This window comes from Macrobrachium rosenbergii, chromosome 10 (genome assembly GCF_040412425.1).
Source record: "Macrobrachium rosenbergii isolate ZJJX-2024 chromosome 10, ASM4041242v1, whole genome shotgun sequence".
Taxonomy (NCBI): Eukaryota; Metazoa; Arthropoda; class Malacostraca; order Decapoda; family Palaemonidae; genus Macrobrachium; species Macrobrachium rosenbergii.
The window spans coordinates 12,552,987-12,573,809 of NC_089750.1; the positions used below are offsets into that span (position 1 = coordinate 12,552,987).

The window sequence follows — 20,823 nt, forward strand, 5'->3', positions numbered from 1 at the left end:
GTTTTTTGGTGTCCTAATTGCATTGGACACATCCATACCAGTTGAGAATATTCTTCTTATCTTTAGGGATAACTATTTCTCCTCACACTACTGAATCAAATGCAGTTTGGTAGATGAGCAGCATCGCCTTCATTTCTAGCGTAGATCATAAATTCTCAAATCCTTAATCGAGCCAACTGGGCCCTTCCATCTTTTCTGACATAGTTTTTCGTGAAAAAAACCCATTTGTTATCGTCCTTGTTCCTCTAGCAGTCATTCTTTCGGATAACCTTTTGTGTTTCAAAAGGGGGCATTACAGCCTTATCCTGAGTTGGGTCATGCTTCTTTTACAAATGTATGAACAGATATAGTGCTTATAGCCACGGTTTCATTATCGTGTCCTGACAACCTACCGTTTAGAAATCAGATACACTGGTTACTGGTAGGTTGTTAGTGTAGCGTATGACAATGAATCGTCCGGACTAGTTTTTGCAACCAGGTGACCTGCCGTTAAGAAATCGAACACACTGATTACTAGTAGGTTGTTAGGGCATGACAATGAATCCTCCAGACTAGTTTTTGTAACCAGGTGACCTACCGTAAAGAAATCGAACACACTGGTTACTAGCAGGTTGTGAGGGACCGATGACGTACCCTCCAGACCTGCTGGCCACGGTCATAATCAAATAACATTTCCCAAACATCCTAAAAGTGAAGTGAACCCCTTAAAAGATATTATATAAAAAAAATTAGCATTGAGAAGGATGAAATGACAATCAACGTTTTATTGTGTTGAGAAGAAAAAAATTCATTTTAAAGATATTCCCTTTGTTTCGTCGCACAATGGATCTTATGTTATGAAAACTAATAACTGTCCTTCAGACGGACGTACACGAGTCGAGAGACACGAGATTAAAATTCATCGCGACCTGATATGAATGAAAAGCAACTGAGATTTTTTTTTATTTTACGGCAATATGAAAGACGAGCAGGGGAGGTTATGTAATGGCAAAACAATATAATACATATGTATATAGCCTATAAATGCAAAAGTACACACACACATATATATATGTATGCATATGTGCTATTATGAAACTCGCTTTCTACAGGATCTTTGTTAAGGACCGTTAAATCACTGGAGGTCATCTTCAAACTAATCTTTGATTAAATGCATATTCGCAAAACAAATGCAAATCATCCGGGAAACACAATATGAAAAATAAAGTTTCATGTAAAAGCTAATAAGCACAGAGCTTTAACTGTACATTATTAAACTACTACCAATTTTAAAACGTACTTTGAGTTGAATTATTCATGCCGACACATGCATATGCTTATACTGTTTATTAATTGTAGATGCTAATTTTTTCGGTATCTATCACGTCTATATTAATTCTTTCATCTGTAAGATCAGTTCACAGTTTACTTGTTCGGATTATCTTATAGCATACTAGATTATCATGAAGGTGATTACAAAGGAAAATCTAGTGAAAATCGTCATAATACGTATCATCATCATCATCATTCTTAGTATTATTATATATAATGAGCAAAAATTCTCGTTGAATAACCAAAAGGTTTATCATTTTCAATAACATTTTAATGGAACAGCCTATATGTTGAAATATATGCAAAGAAAGAAATCAAGAATATGATGCTTATGAAACACATACAAAATCAGTAACAAACACATAGCAAAATAATTAACAAGAAAAAATTTAATCATCTTAGGAACTTTCACTGTTTTCCGTTATAAAATATATTTGAGTATTGTTGCATGATTTCAGATAAGGAAATGAAAGTCGCTCTGTGGCATTGACCAATAATTTAAATTTGCAGCAGCTCGACAGTGAAAGTGGACTGATCCCTTCATGAGACGAATAGGCGAAAAGAGGCTCTCTACAGTATACACCTAAATGGATATTTCCTGTGTTTGGATATTCAGTTATCATACCTCAATCGATAAATCTATGACTAGAAAGCTTTACTGGATATTTTTTAAATCTAGTTTAAAATGTAACTCTCATTAAATACCGTCTGAAATTTAAAAGGCCTATGAAGCAGATCCTAAGAATGGTAGACTAAAGGATGTTAATATCTTAATGTTTGAAGGTGTAAAAACTCCCTTTAAACACTGTATAAAATATAAAATAAGCCCGGAGTCAAATTAAAAATCCGGTTTCTCAAAGACACTTTAGAATCTTTGGGTTGAGTTCAACTGATACTCAGGGAATTATAGAGTGAATGCAATGTACAACTGGACAGATAATGGGGGTTGTAGTATTACAAGAGTTTGATTACAACTACGCAAAAGACCTCTTGTTATAATCATTTTATTTACCATCAGGAGAGGGCAACCAGCAGCAACAAGACTTGTTCAGTAATTTTGGAACTGCATAACGTGAAAGAGGGCAACGACCCTAATAATAGTGAGGAAAGATCGAGTCTCACTCAGAACGTTCACCTATAACCTCAAGAACTGAAATGGATCAAAAAGTTACTTTCCAAATAATAAATTTTAGAAATAAGAGTCCTTTGTTAAGTGAACAGTGGCACTGACATCTAGCTGACACAATTCTAGATTCATATCCTACATCCTGTCCGTCTTGAACAAAATTTAGAGTATTGGAAAGAACGTTGCAGACTCCTACTTGTTCGCTGTATTATCACGAAACCCGTATTGAATCGATGCACTTATACAGGAACACAAAGTAATCCTGTAGCAGACGTTAAAATCAGAAGAAAATGAAGATTGGCCTTGATACATTGCACTATGCACATTTCGAAAGTGGTGCATTGCAGCTTAATTATGGCTTGCCTGATAAAATCCAAGGTGGAAAACATGCATGTAATTTAGCTTTAAGTACTAAAATTTCTTGTCATGTCATAATGGACAAAACCAGTCTTGATATTCAGTACCTCAACTAGCTCCAGATGACAGGCATCAATAACAGATACCCCAAGAGAAGGCTACTGGCCTTAAAAACATGGCACGGTAGTTTAGCCTTATCAATAAGGTATTTAACGATTCACGTCAAATGCGATAGTATCGCTATACTACAACGACCTTACTGAACGATAAAAGGAGCATACGAGCGTGATATTTTCTCCCGTCCTCTGATACTTGGGAGAAGTACAAGAGAAAAGAGACGAAAATTTTGCGCTGTTAGATGGCATAATTTATTTCTGATCGTTGCGAAATGGCAAGTTTTCCCATTATTTTGGAATATTTGTTCATTAGTTTTCTAAGAACTCGATATTATTTCCGTTTGGGGGCATTAATTATTCTGTTTAAAGAAAAACGGCTGTCATCCAACTAACATTCGATCAAAGGAACTAATCATGAATTTGGGAATGAAAAATAAAATTAAATTTGGGTTCTCTTTTGTACTTTGTCCTTTGTGAGCATAAAGATTAAACTGGATTTGAGTTATTTTTTTCGCTGATGCGTTTATAATGAAAAATATAACCTAATTAGGCATGAAACAAGACTCTCAGAGAGTAACTTTTCATAAATACAAGGGGTATTTATTTCCCCATTTATCGGACACACACACACACACACACACACACACACACACACACACATTCATATATATATATATATATATATATATATATATATATGTATATATATATATATATATATATATATATAACACATACATGTACAGTGTGTCAACTCTCTCTCTCTCTCTCTCTCTCTCTCTCTCTCTCTCTCTCTCTCTCTCTCTCTCTCTCTCTCTCTCTCTCTCTCTCTCTCTCTCAGAATTATTCCTATTCTCGTAAGTTGTTTTTGGCTTTGTAAAACTTTGGAGCTGATCCCCTTGCTGTCTAAATGGAACCCTTTCGCGTGGAAATCCTTATTTTATTTTGATTGTGAACAAGAAAATTCCTCTAGCAATAAGTTAAATATAAAATCGGTATCCGTTATCATCACACAACAAAGGGCGACGCTTCTTAGTTGTGACATGACCATTACGTGAAAAAAGAGTTTTTGAAAATACAAAAGTGAGAATGTGAGCTAACTGCTGAAAAGTCTAAATTGTGTAATTTTATTTTCTTTTAAATCGAATTATAATTATTGGTATCATTACTGATAATTTTATTAGAGGGTAAACTCTTATGAAAGAGGCTTAGAGACCAGTAAATTCTACACTGCTTAAAAAAAGTAAAACACAAATAACAGATAAATACAGAGAAGTCAACAAGCATAAAATATGCATGCTCAGACGAATATATTTAATGCAAAATTGAGTCTTGCACTTACATAAATGGAAGAAAATCTTTCCTTTCCTCCTTGAACACAGTAATACTGAAGAAGCCACAATTACTCTGTCACCATTTCTTAATTTTATCCGTCGAAGCTATTTACCTTCGATGGCGCCATCTATCAAAAGACTACCAATTATTCAACAATATTCCTTTATCTTCCAACGGAGGGTATTAATTACAGTGTTTTATTTTTGTGCCTGACAAGAGTTGATGATGCAACATACCAGGCATCTATTTAACGAGAATTTCCAATAGAAGGTTTTCATTTAATTAAATCGCTATAGAATTGAAGGTTCTCAACAATGTTACATTTTACACATGCTAACTTCAGTTGCCATACAGTTAGCTGTTGTAAAAAAGCTATTTTTCCAAAGGATTGACGTATTTTACATGCATAATGTACGGCTGTTTTATGTATAAAATCTATACAAGGCATCCCTTATAACACATTGTGAAAATCTACAAAATAATAAATACAGTATATGGGCCATATATGTACATACATACATATGTATATATATATATATATATATAATATGGTATATGAAATATATATTATGCAATATATATATATATATATATATATATATATATATATATATATATATATATATATATATTTATATATATTAAGGGCCTGGTTAAATCACTGGAGGGCATCTTCCAAACAAAATTTTCTTATAGGGAACTCTTAAAAAAAAAAGTTTTTATAGAATAGGGGAGGAACGCAAAGTTACGTAGTGACGTCATTCCTGGTGAGAGAGAGAGAGAGAGAGAGAGAGAGAGAGAGAGAGAGAGAGAGAGAGAGAGAGAAGGTGATCTGCACTGAAAAAGGAATATAAATTTATAGCCTCAAGCTGAATATTCTGAATCGCACATGCCTTTGATGACAGTGAATGGCATTATTCCAAAAAGAACGAGATTTTCCCCTTTACATGAGATTTATGAGCTTTATTCACATTTTGTTCTATGGAAAGATTTTAAAGTCTGATTGCTGACTGCACAGGAAGTTAGTGTTTGTATGTATACTTTAAAATTAAAATCTTATAAGAGTTTCCTTTTTGTACACATATATATATATATATGTTTGTGTGTGTGTATGTGTATATATAAAGTGCTACGTGTATGCTATAAATATACAAAAATACGTACAGCATATGCTATAAATACACAAATCCTTTGGAAGTTTTCAGTAACCATATCAAATTTAATAAAAATATTAAAGTATTCAGATTGTCTATATAAATTCACATACACGCTTTATTTTCAGTTTTTAGTGTAATTTTCACGTCCTTAAAGCTGAAGAGTGCAGGGCCTAGTAATTGGGAAAGAAGGTTCAGCATTTACTTTTAAAAAATGTAGGTGTATCCCCTTCATTAAACGAAAGGCAGAAAGAGCAAGCACTACCCCTCTACCGTTACACCGTTCTCTGTTTTGAGAACATCGTAAACTGCCCATAAAACCCCTGTAGTATATGATATTAGTATGATGTAAATATACGTGATATTCGGCTATCAGTTATCATACCTCAATCTAATTACTGTACTAAATTTATATATATATATATATATATATATATATATATATATATATATATGTATATATATATATATATATAAAACTTGTGTGTGTGTGTGTATTTTATATATATATATATATATATATATATATACATATATATATACATTCATACATACATACTGTATATATAGTATATGTAAGGTGTTACATTTTAAAAATTCCTAAGTTTTATGAATCACTCACATGCTGATTACAAAATATCATACAAAGGTTATAAATTCTATGACCAGTTCCATGATTTTATTACCATTATATTGGATCTTCTCGCGCAACAAGATAGCCAGAATTGATGGCATTCTATAAAAAGCAAGGAATTTAAAACTTAATTTCGTCACTCAGAAAAGAAAAAATATGACGGTTTTTCCCGTGTTCCATCAAGTTTCTTGCCAATATATTGCATTCAACGCTATTCCACTCCACCTACTCCCGGCAGAGGCAATTAAAAAAAATGAATGGATATGGCTACAGATAATTCAAATAACAATACAAATCGAGAGTGTAACAAATATAAAACAACTAAACTACCTCTTTGTGAAAACAAAATATGCTTCTACTGGAATTTGATACTGCTGACTCAAGGTGGCTCTCTACACAGGCATCTCGACGAGAATTCAGAGATTTGGGACGGCCACAATCCCCAAGGTTTGAACTTATGGCCAGGATAAAAGTTATTGCTCTAAAATAATTTACTGAGGGTTATATATAGCTTTTTGTGTATACGTTTTTATATATATATATATATATATATATATATATATATATATATATATATATATATATATATAATATATATATATATATTATATAATATATGTATATGTGTCTATGTATATATACAGTATATAGATTTTATCGCATCACCATTTATCACTTATAATTCCCCTTCGGTGATATTCCCGAATTGGATATTAAACGACATTTGTAGCTTAATATTTGTATGTGTGTATATATATATATATATGTATTATATATCTATATATGTATATGTATACATGCACACTCGTATATATATTTATGTTTGTGTTTGTATGTGCATGCACGTATATGAAATTGCTAGATATTATTTAATGAAAATTTTTCAAAAATAATAGTAGATCTATAGAGAAAAGGCCCCCCCTGTAAGTTAGGTCAAAACTTTTTCCGTGTATTTCGCTTACATGTGTGGTAAGGCCTTGGAAATTTATCTTACAGCCAATCGGGTTGACTTTTACGGATCTTTACTACGCCCACCAACACTTTGTTATCTCGCTTGTAATTTTGTTTACCTTCCCTTTTAGGATGTGCATATCGGATGGAAATTTCTCTCTCTCTCTCTCTCTCTCTCTCTCTCTCTCTCTCTCTCTCTCTCTCTCTCTCTCTCATACTAGATTTTACATCCGCCCGTTCGATAGGCTGTGGAAGAAGAGTACATTCATAAAGGCCTCTCTCTCTCTCTCTCTCTCTCATACTACTGGGATTAACATCCCCCTGTTCGATAGACTATGGGAGAAGAGTACCTTCATAAAAGGCCGCCCTCTCTCTCTCTCTCTCTCTCTCTCTCTCTCTCTCTCTCTCTCTCTCTCTCTCTCTCTAATAATAATAATAATAATAATAATAATAATAAATTTAACATCCACCCGTTCGATAGACTGTGGGAGAAGAGTAGCTCCACAAAGGCCTCTCTCTCTCTCTCTCTCTCTCTCTCTCTCTCTCTCTACTAGATTTAACATCCCCCGGTTCGATAGGCTGTGAAAGAAGAGTACCTTCATAAAAGCCTCTCTCTCTCTCTCTCTCTCTCTCTCTCTCTCTCTCTCTCTCTCTCTGTAAAGTAAATTTCTCATCATCCCTTTGTTGGCCGAATCGGTTGAGCTTCAGACTGTCACTCGATGGGCCGGAGTTCAATTCCCGCGGCCGGCTGATGAAGAGTTAGAGGAATGTATTTCTGGTGATAGAAATTCATTTCTCGCTATAATGTGGTTCGGATTCCACAATAAGCTGTAGGTCTCGTTGCTAAGTAACCAATTGGTTCTTAGCCACGTAAAATAAGTCTAATCCTTCGGGCCAGCCCTAGGAGAGCTGTTAATCAGCTCAGTGGTCTGGTAAAACTAAGGTATACTTACTTATCCTAGCCCATTCTCCTCATTTACAGCACCCCTCCATCTATCGTTATTTACAAAGAAAGAGGGGCCAAACTAAGATTAGTTTTGTTTTCAGGGTTGATTAAATTCATGGGAAATTAAGCGAGGAAAATTTAGAAATGTCGAGATTAATAAGGAATGAGATACGGAGAGGTGTCAGTTTACAGGCTTTGTGTGTGCATAATTGAATCTCAAGTTCATTGTCGAACTTTTGGTTTATCTTGTGTACTTTATTTTAGATTTGACCTCCAGGCTTGGGGAATTTGAGTCGTAAAATTGTGTATTTATCAACAAATTTAACTGTATAACACGTAGTAAATGTTTGCTTTTGCATTTAGGTGATTCAGTGAAATTCAGAAAACATGCAAATAGTAGTTACACGTGAAAATAGAATCGCTGCAGGAAAAATTGTAATACTGAATCGACGGCACCTAGATTCAGTGCACAGTAACGTTAACCCCCCGTAACTTACAGGGAAAGCACTGGGGGTTTTAATTAAAATCTGATACAAGTAAACGAAAATACAACATAACTTCGGTCATTTCTACAATACGAAGATTTAGGTACAAATCGGGTTTCTTTAAACGTTCCAAAAATTATTCTACGAAAAAAATGTAATGGTTACATGATGTAAACTATCGTGGCTGTTATGAACTTCCCCAAATAACATGCACGACAAACACAAAAAACCTCCTTACTATTTAACAACGATATGTCATGGTATTCATCGTAAAATAGCTAAAGAGAGCCATTAGGTAAAATTCATCCACTTTCTTCTTGGGAGAGCTTCTGGAATGTTATGACCCACCTCTCCATCGTCCCCAAGGAATCCATGAGAAATCGGTCCCGCAGACATAGAGTGAAAATTTTTAACTCAAACATTCTGCTTTCAATTTCGTTAAAATTTGCAAATCATGTCTCTTCCTCAAGATGTGATGTGATCACAAATTCCTCGAGTAGCCTTATTTATGTTGTTTCTTCCGGAGCTGAACCAAATTTGTGGTTTTGCCGTGTGCAATTCCACGAGATAACTAATAGGTAGATTTGCGCAAGCAAGAAAATTAAAGCATACATATGAACAAAATAAAGCGCATTCATACATGCAGTTGTATCATTTATAAGAACTATAATTACAAATGCAATGCTAATGTGCAATTATAAGTGAGGTTTTTTCTGAGGGGTATAAATTTATTTGTTGAAAATGACATCGAAAGCTAATGTTTAAAAAAAAGCATGTCTAAAAGAAAAAAATAAAGCAGAGTGAAAGATCTCAAGTAGGCTTTCTCAATATAGAGTTTCATTTTCTGTTAACGTTACTTTATCACCTGGAAGAAAAGACAAGAGGAGAAATTCCAGGTTCCATTGTGCCTCGTGACAAAAGAGCTCCTGGGTTTATTAGATGTGCCTCCCCACTACAAAATATTACTTACATAATTTTATTTTCTTTTATTTTTTGAGTTATTATTCTACAAAAAAAATTATGTAATATCTTGACTAGCACTCACTAACACACATACGTACATAGATACATACATACATATATATATATATATATATATATATATATATATATATATATATATATATATATATATATTCGTGATGTTGCCCTGTAATATGTATATCATCCTATAGTTTTGATATATTTACTCTTCTATTTATCATGTGTTATGTGCAATAATAATAATTGTTGAAATATCATATGTAGTGTAATGTCAGACCTCAAAAGAGTTAGTAATTGAGATAACTTAACAGCATAATCTAGAATTAATAATACATTTTTCATAGTAACATAGTATATGAGCAACACGTGTGTGTCATGGCGAAGGGTTTGTTTCGCTTCAGTTGTAATTAGGTAAGATAATGTGTAAGGCAAGAGAGACAATAGCTGCTCCGTTCTGGAAACCAAACTCGGGTTTTTTGTTTTGTTTTTAAAACATGCCAATCATAATTGGCCAGTTGCAGTCTGCTTTGATTGTGTTAAGATTTTTGTAAATGCTTTGTCCCATACGAGAAGTAGACGAATGATTTTGCAATGTTACATATATTCTTCTGATTGCATCCCATACGATTTTCTGGTAAAGACGTGTTCCTTTTGAGAAATTTGAACAAGTGTTACACTGAAGCACATGGCAATTGCGTCATGTTTAAGATTACACTGCTCTGGTCGCTTGTTGTTCTAATTGCGTCCCATATGATTTTTATGTTTGAGTCACATACGCCTTTTTGAGGGTAAAAGCACGTCTCGATCGATTACTTCATCTTCCTCTTCTAGAATTTTCTCTTGTATCTCGTTCCCCAAATGCCTTAATGACATCATCTGAGTGTTTCATTTCCTACTGGAATCCTAAAGTTTATTCACTCTGATTTCAGAGACCATTAGTCTTGAATCTCTTCTCTCTCTCTCTCTCTCTCTCTCTCTCTCTCTCTCTCTCTCTCTCTCTCTCTCTCTCGTCAAAAGAGAGAAGTTATTAATGTAGAATATTTGTGTGGTCATTGGTGTTAATCTTATCTTTTGAGATCTGAACGTAGGAAAAGTTGTAACGGCGCCCAACAGAAAAATGTGTTTTTGTGATTCTAAAGCAGCTGCATTTCAGATGATTTTGCAAAGTTTTTCACAAGCTTGTGTAAGGTAAAGTTAATTTTACTTATTACCACTATGGTATAATAAGGTATATTAGGGAAATCTTGCCTTAGTGAAATAATTATTGGTAAATCTTTTGTGTATTTTTGTGTTATTGTGTTTGCAATCTCTTGATTTTTCACATTTTATATATTTGTGATTTAACATTTATTTACTTAGCATTTTAAATATTTCTTAATAATTTAACATTGCATACTTGATTTAATTTTCATTTACTAAAATTTTCTTTTCAAATCTTGAGTAATTCCTGGTAGTTTAAATTTTGCTTGATTTATTTAATTTCTTGATAAATTAAAGTTTTGTCATTTAGCTTCGTTTAATAATTTAACTCAAGAATTAATAAAATTTTGTGTTGTTTTCAAGTAATAGTAAATTTTTCAGATTGTGAATTCTAATTATAAATTTTGAATTTAAAAATAAATTTTTGTATTTGAATTTCTTAAAAACAGTGTTTCATTTATTGACCACCATTGAATAGGATTAATTGTGTGCATAAGGCAAAGTGACAAACATGTTTTTTCCCTTTAGTTTTGCTGAAGTGAATTAAGACTAGGGAAACAGTTAAAGTTGTTTGATGGAGTGATGCCCTTTTACTCTAGTACATTTCTCGTTTAATTGTTGATACCTCGCACTTGTTTTGATAAACTTAGTTTGATGTTTCACGTGATTAATGAACTTTTTAAGGGATCACTGTTACCATTAGAGTACTCAGTCGTAATTTTTAGTTATGAGAGTTCAGGTATCTGGCTGAAGTGGGGTAAATTTTTGAAATTGTGGTTAGTTGTGTAATAACCAGGTACTTGGAACACATCGTGAAAATATATATATATATATATATATATATATATATATATATATATATATATATATATATATATATATATATATATATATATGTATATATATATATATATATATATATATATATATATGTATATGTGTGCGTGTATATTGCAAAAAACTTTTGCTGGGCTGAAGTGAACAGAAATATATATATATATATATATATGTGTGTGTGTGTGTGTGTGTGTGTGTGTGTGTGTGTGTGTATTGGAAAAAATTTTTGCAGGGTTGAAGTCAACAGAAATGTAGTTATATATATATATATATATATATATATATATATATATATATATATATATATATATATATATATATATATATGTGTGTGTGTGTGTGTGTGTGTGTGTGTGTGTGTGTGTATTGCAAAACATTTTACAGGATTGAAGTGGACGAAATATAGCTTTATGCTTTTTCAGCTCTTATTGAGACTTTATACTCCTCAACAATCTCATTGAAATCAAATTAACCCAATATTCAAAGTATGGATAAATTAGTGGCCATTAGGATTTTGCTAGCGTCGATTGTGACAAATCCCGTTCAGTTCTGACTTCCTGACACGATACAGGGGCCTCCAGTAAAATAAAATTATGAAAAGGCAATTCCTCTTTTCTTACAGTTCCTGTATCATAGCACATACGATAAAAAGTTTTACACGAGTACTCGTAAAACACTTGTTTTACATTTACGGTAGCATAGCGATAAAAAATGTCACGTTCCATTAGTCACAAATCAAGTCGTGTAACAAATGACGCAAGAAAATAAATTAGGTCATCAGCGACCTCGTAACTGTGTTACTCTTCGTAGGCCTAGCTTTATGAGCTTCAACCCCCCGTGTAGCCTATTATGTCTGGGAGTTAGTTAAGTTATTTGTGCAATAAACGTAACGTGTTTTTTTAGATTATTCTTAGCTCTCCTTCATATAAAAGGGAATATGACGTGCTGCTGATTAGTCTTGGGCGCTGATGAATGAAGCAGTTAATGTTCTAGAATTTTATTGAGTGTCCTCCAGTAAGGGAAACCAATTTAATAAGAATTATATATATAATTTATATATATATATATATATATATATATATATATATATATATATATATATATATATATATGTATGTATGTATGTATGTATATATATTCCTGTCTCTCTCTCTCTCTCTCTCTCTCTCTCTCTCTCTCTCTCTCTCTCTCTCTCTCTCTCTCTCTCTCTATATATATATATATATATATATATATATATATATATATATATATATATATATATGTGTGTGTGTGTGTGTGTGTGTTTCCATAATAAAACTACCTTAAAACTCTGACATTCATTTTCACAAGCAGGAAAAGTATGTCGTTAATTAGCAGAGATTTATGAAAAGATGTTTTATGAATAATGTCTCGCTTTTGGCAAGCAGACATGGAAGAATTTCGGCATTTTTGTACGGAGTATGCATACTTTCATTACATGTTCAGCCTGTTATATTACCATGCAATAATGTATTAAAATTCAAGAGGCATCTGTCAGATTGCAAAGGATTTTTTTTAGCGAAAGTGTTGCGCTAAAGAGATGCAAAAGGTCACGGAACCCTTTCTTTCCAAATTCGTTTACGCAAACATACGTTGATTTTAAATCCCATTATGATGAAATTCGATGTGTCACCCATACTGAACGTTTTTTACGTCTTTAGGTAATTACACACACGTTACCCAGCTTTTTACACGGGATGTATCATGAAATTTCACATTACTCAGGAAAAAAATGCGCTCCCTGATTCCCTTTAAAGAGTGAATAATATTTTATGTATATTAAAGAAGTTTCATAGATGAAGGTGCCCCTCTTAAGGTTTTAATTCGTTCTAGTATTCTTTTTTATACAAATGTACCTTTCATAAAACCCTCAGACTGTGTATCTTGCAATATTTGTTTATTTAATAACGTATCTATCATTTTCCAATGTAAGTGGCTTCTCTATAATTAACTGTTTTTAATCTGACTGTTTTTAATTATATATATGTGTGTGTATGTAGATAGATACATACATACACATTATAATATATATATATATATATATATATATATATATATATATATATATATATATATATATATATATATATATATATATATATATTTATTTATTTATACATATATACATATATATATAGATAGATAGATAGATAGATAGATAGATAGATAGATAGACACATATACAGTATTGTGTATATGTATATATATATATATATATATATATATATATATATATATATATATATATATATATATATATATATATATGTGTGTGTGTGTGTGTGTGTGTGTGTGTACATATATATATGTGTGTGTACATAGAACAAAATAAAAAAATTTTCAGGCGTCCAGCAGTTATATAATGATATAAATAAGTTTTTTCTCATTCTGACAGTATGTATTTTCCTAACAGATATATTTCTCTTAATGACTACTGCAGTTTATGTAGAATAGTTTTGCCGAAAGCTTCGCGAGATAACGATTCGCGATTAAAAACAAAAAACTGAGAAAATCATTCTCTCTCTTTATCTCTCCAGATCAAAGTAAGAAAACTGTCAAGGTTTATATACATGTTTCTAATCATGTAGTTACAAACATAGAGAATATGGTTGCATATTTATTTGAAGATAGATATGATATAGGTAAAGTATATAGGTAATGCTATTCGAATGCCAACCATTCACAACGGTTGATAGAAAAAAAAATATTTTACATTAAATATTTATGGTTAAAAGCCAGTGCATTTATAGATGGTGAATTTTTATGATACCGGAAATTTTCCCATAAAATCAGATGTTAGTATAACAGATACATTTACCGTCCTCTGTTTATGTAAAATTATGGGTATACAAAGTATGTCCATACACGTCAAAGGATATTTGGTATTAAAGTCTAATAATCTTGATTATAAAAAGCCTCTCTCACTCTCGTACCATATATATATATATATATATATATATATATATATATATATATATATATATATATATATATATATATATATATATATATATATATGTATATATATATAATATAATATATATATATATATATATATATATATATATATATATATATACACTGATAAACTGTGAGGAAGGAGGCTGCAGGTGAATGGAGATTTGTGGAAGAGGAAACACAGAGAAAAGACACGAATGGTGGAATTTCACAGGTCCTTTGCGTAATGCGGTGTTGGAGGATATATATATATATATATATATATATATATATATATATATATATATATATATATATATATATATATATATATATATATATATATATATATATATATATATATATATATTTGAGAATTTTACATTTGGCGCCATTTAAAGCACACTTATTAAAAATTATGGATAAAATTATGTTACTGTTTTAATATTTCTATTCCTTCTCACTTGCTTCCTTGTTCTTCATATCCGAACTAATCGTTTTATTTAAATTTAGAAAATTACTTTCCTCTGCCTAATAACTCATTTTGTTATTACTGCTTTTATTTCTTTAACTGTAATAAGTTCCACAATGGCAATATTTTAACATTCATTTCTTCATTACTGATACAGAAAAGTTCTTTGCCCTAGACATAATTTATGCTTTCCAATAAAATTTTGTTGTAGTAACATTCTCATAAACATCGTTAGGTTTGGCAGTTTCATCGGCCATTATGAATCTGTTCAGTAAGTTGATGCATGTGTATTCCAAGGTTTTTCACCTAGTTATATAGTAGCCTTCCTCCAGGTATTGTTCGAGATAATGGACACGAACCCATTCTCTTATCTGGCAGAGTACTTCCGAACGTTTATCGCGGGTGTTGTTCTCAAAGCTTCTTTATCAGGATAAGCTTACTCCAGAGGAATTATCACTAACAGCCTCAGTTTTGATGATTGCCAAGACACTTACAGTAGATACTGGCATCAGTTTAATACAGTTCTCTAGTTCGAAAAAAAGAAAACAGATATAAAATAGGCATCGTTAGAAGAAGGGGACAAGATTATATATATATATATATATATATATATATATATATATATATATATATATATATGTGTGTGTGTGTGTGTGTGTGTGTGTGTGTGTATGTATGTATGTATGTTTGTATGTACATAGTTGTTGTTGAGTTATGAAACTGAAACGGCAAGCAAATCAGTTTCAGTAATTATTAATTAGCGGCCAAGTGTATGAAGTAAAGGCGTGATCACAGTAACACCCTTGCTGACATCTTTTATCATTTTCCAGGAAATATTTGCTTAAATAGCACATGTGTTTTGTATATTGATGCAAAATTGAAGTCATGGATGTTCCTCATGGTACATTTCACAAATACGAACATGAGTGAAAAAAAATAAGTATATCTTAGTTTAACCAGACCACTGAGCAGAAGAGTGGATTTAGTTTAATAAAAATCTAGAACGTATGTGTTAAAAAATTAAAGTTTTTTTTTTCCAAAACTGAACGTTAGAAATTCGCTCGAGTGACATCTTGATTTCATAATACGCTGTAATGTAACGCCGGTTTAGAGTCGGAAAACATGCTGCTGTAATCTTTGTGTAACACCGCCCTCATGCCAGAAAACGTGCCCGTCTGACACAACTGCTGCTGTAAAGACTACCATTTTTTGTTGCTACTCGAATCAGTCAAATCGATGTTTTCTTCCTTGCCTTTAGATTACTTCCTCATTTTTTTTTTTACCTCCGCCTTCTCTTTTGCATGTCCATTTTATTTCAATTCCTCGAACAAAACCATCAAGAGCAGTCGAGAAAACTGCGCTGCCTTTGGCTTTCATGTCAGCATTATTTGGCTGTCCCCGTCTCCCTCTTTATTTTTGCTATTTTACTCGTGTTGTATTTACTCTCTCTTCCCCTCTTTCTAGGGACAAGGTAATACTCTCTCTCTCTCTCTCTCTCTCTCTCTCTCTCTCTCTCTCTCTCTTTCTCTCTCTCTCTCTGACCTAGTTCCCGGATTCTTCCCTGCCTCCCGAAGGGGTTTGTTTCCTTAGAACACTTTTGGGTCGATTCCCTTTTAATTTCTCTTGAGGCCCCTTGGCCTGGATATCTCTTCGCCTCGTTGTTTTTATTGAGAGGAAAGTTCTCGATAAGGTTATTAAGTAGATTTTATTGGCCACCCATCACCATGCTCTTTGGACACGAATTAGGCTCTCTTAATATAACTTGTGATTATTTAGTGAATGTTCTGTGCACTTAGAATGCCTTTGCCTGTAAAAGAAAAATTTTTTTATCTAATCTTTTAATATGAATAATATCGTTGGATTTGTTTCCTCCAGAAAACATAATGGCCCGTTTCCATTCGAAATTATTTAAAAAAGGATAACTTTCTAAGACCGCATCACATGTCGTTCATATAAACAGTAGAATTTTATAGGGTGCATTTATACATACGTCTTCTTTAGTTCCATCGGTTTGGCAATATATTTTCATAAAGCTTTTGATCATAAATACAGAATTCTTAATATCATATATTAAGTATGAAATAAAGCTGTTCAGTGACTAAATTTACAACCTAAGCGAATCGCTTCAGAAAGTAACCGGATAATTCAGTATTTTACTGGCTCCCGTCGACAGCTGTGTGTAAAAGAATAAAAGAATATAAAAAAGCATTAAGCGTACGCTCATCACTCAGAAATATATATATATATATATATATATATATATATATATATATATATATATATATATATATATATGTGTGTGTGTGTGTGTGTGTGTGTGTGTGTGTATACATATATACTGTATATATATATATATATATATATATATATATATATATATATATATATATATATATATATATATATATATATATATATATATATATATATATATATATATATATATATATATATATCTGTGTGTGTATAATGGTATGGCAACTTCACCGCCCACCTTTGAAAGGTGCAGTCAGACAAAGTGAAACGTGACCCTTGTTAAGTCAGTGGATTGTTCCGGAACAACTGTCAACTAGTCCACCTAGCCGTAAGATAAGCAACATGGGTTTGGTCAGTTCGTGGATGTGGTACCAAAGAGGAAAGCGAAGCTGTCAGTTCATAATCTCCAAAACCAGTAGAACGGTAGGTGCATAGGGTAGTTACCCGCTCTCAAAAACTTTTCATGTATTACATCTGTTTCATTCAGTACATCACTTATCGTTACAGCCTTAACGTAAAAAAATGTATACTGAAGGAGCCAACGTTCTTAAAATTACCCTTATTAAGTTCACAACACCTTGTAAGATCCTCAAAAGACATTTTCAATAAAATACTGTTATAAAACTCCCTTCTAAAAACTAAGCCTTTTTAAAAACAGGGGAAAATGGGAAGGATTTGGGATTACGCATCAGACATCATTCCGGTGAGAGAGTTGGGAGATTAACAGAGATGGAGAGAGAGAGAAAGAAGGATAATCTTCAGTGAAAAAGGAAATATAAATTTATACCCGGGGGATGATTTTCTTGAGTTGCAATCCCCTTTGATGACAACGAGTAGAATTATTCATAAACGAATTTTTTGCTCTTGTCCTTTTGATATCGACTAGAATTTTACTATCAAAGTTTTGTTTTGCCGTCGTATTTGCGTTCGACTTTCCTTCCCTCTCCTTTTTCTCATATTATGTAAATATCGCGAGGTACAGAGTTCCGAGAACAGTGTGGGCTTACTTTTGATCTTTTCCAAGAATATTAAAAGCCCTCTTTATGAAGCATGAGAATCGAAGGTACTTTATGTAAGCATTTCCATAAAACGTCTAGTGTTTGTTTGTAGATACCGGCAAAAACTATAAACTTGACATTTCACCTTTGTGTGAAGTGCTACGATACAATACTTTGTAAGGGACTTGTAAACTGCAAGATTGTTTTATTTTAAAATATGTTGACAATTTTCAGCATTTTCTTATTTCAGTAAAAGTGAAAAAGGAAACTTCTGTCAAATGTTGGCAATGTCACAATCATTTCTTAAATTCATTAGTTATTATTTTTAACTAGAGTTACTGTTATTTACCATTTAATTTAAAATAAAAATCTTAATTTAGATACAAATCCCGTCGGTATCATACATGAAGTAAGGAACATTAATACAAGTTATCACAACATAACGTTATGTTCACATAATTCATAAATCGCCAACCTTACAATAAAATGTCATTCACAGTTTTCAGTTAAAAGATATGAAATCCTTTCAGCATATAATTTCCACGAAAAAATAAAATTCTCTCTCTCTCTCTCTCTCTCTCTCTCTCTCTCTCTCTCTCTCTCTCTCTCTCTCTCTCTCTCGTAATTAAATGATTTATGGCGGAAAGTGTCTCCGTACCTTTCAGTAAATTTTCGTATAAAGATATTCATTTATTCGATTAAAATTACAGCTTTGAATAATTAGTTTGACCCTTCTTTGTCCGCAGTGAAGTTATATCTAAAAAGCTTTTGTACAAAAAGTCATCGTACTCAGATTAATAGCAAAAGTCTTATTCCTTTAATTAATGACATACACTGCATACCACTTGAAGCGTTCGACCATCACAAAACTAATTAATAATTAAAGAAGAATGAAACTCAATCAGGAATAATGCTTCATTAAGTAGAATTCAAGTGTCATGAACTTGAATGACAAAAGTTCTCCAATCAACAAAAACTTTAAATTGCATATAAAAACCTGATCAACGAATCAGACGTAATATTAATCGGAAAATATGCTAAATTAGAAGGCAGATGTATAGATAACTTTGCGTCAGAAGTTTATTCACCCTCGAGAGTAATTACTTTTGTCACTTCCTAAATCCGTAATGATAAATGGCTTGCATTGTGAAATATAATTATATATTTTGAGATAGACAATCTGTATGGAAATACCAAATGTGAATAACATTTCATCTGGATTACCTAACGTAAAAAGAAGCTATTTTCCGAAGGTGGGAAAGAGTTAAATCGCAACTTGATTAACCGCTGCTTTTAAGTACACGTGTATACGGTTGATATATAAGAAAGGATAGATTTTCTCGTAGATTATCAGACTCCAATACTGTGATTGGGTGTCAGATTCTTCTGCTTTATTTTCCCGTTTCCTATAACAAAAACAAATAAAAGATTAAGAATAGTCTAAGGCATTACATCGGACATCGAGTTACTGAATAGAAGAAATAGTCAAGTTCTTATAATTTTAAAATTATCATAAGTATTGTATACCTGAAAAATGTTGTAAGCGAAACCAGATCTTTGGTTCAGAACCTCCGAAACAACTTTAAAGTTACTGTTATGTCTGTAGAGATCGACGATAAAACTAAACGACATCTTAAGGAATTGCGAAGAGCTCGTTTTTTAAAATGATGCTCCAAGTATAGGGCATTCATCTTCAGGAAAGAAATCAATAAAGAAATCTATAAAATGTAACTTTAAAAAAATATAAGAATAACAATGAAAAGTATTAGGCGTCAGAATCTTAAATCTTGCTCGAAATAAAAGGGTCTGTACTTAACGGCCCGGCTGTTGATCTTCAATACCTCTCCAACAGAACATTTAGGTGAAAATCCCGAAGAGGTTGTGTAGCACTTGGAAAAGAAAATTCTCCTTTTTCATAGAAGGGTCCCTTGAGTCTTAAAGGAATTGTGGGGCAGTAATCATTACATCTGAAATTCAAGTGCTTCTAATTTTGTACTTTGTACAAATATTTTTTCGATGCTTTTGAGGTTAGTAATATGGTATTTAAATTACGAAAATGACACAATGCGTTTATGCTAGTCTCAGTATGAATTTTTAGTTATATTTACTTGTGTAGCAACAAGTCATACAAAGAATGATTTAGGATATGTGGCAAAATTCAGATGCAAACACACAGGAGTAATTATATGGATATGTATATCTGTACACACAATATATATATATATATATATATATATATATATATATATATATATATATATATATATACATATATATATATATATATATATATATATATATATATATATATTATATGGTTTAATTAGCTATTATTCAGGTATGCTATATTTTTAATAAATTTTGAAATTATAGGTACTTGCCTCTTTCTATACGTATAGTTATACTTTTATCACAAATAGTAAGCCAGAAATATCATTTAATATCTTGATAGCTTAGTGGTCAAAAGTCACAGTACATTTTTGTTTCTAAACCAGGCAGTGGTTCTGATACCACTGGTGACGAAGTACTTATCTACTGTAGTACAATTCCCCTTGGGTGTAAGTTATCCCTCAGGTATAGCGAATTGGATATTAAACGATATTTGTTGCTTAACATTTATGAATATGAGAAATGTCACGGTGTATGTGACAAAAAAATTCACACACACACACACATACTCGTGGTGAATGTATAATTTGCTGC

General features: G+C 32.0%; 1 long non-coding RNA gene across 1 annotated transcript in view; it reads left to right on the forward strand.

Annotated features, from left to right (window-relative positions):
* LOC136842492 (uncharacterized) overlaps positions 1-20,823 on the forward strand; it is a 404,522-nt gene that overhangs the window by 206,844 nt on the left and 176,855 nt on the right. The gene's annotated exons all lie outside the window — the stretch shown is intronic.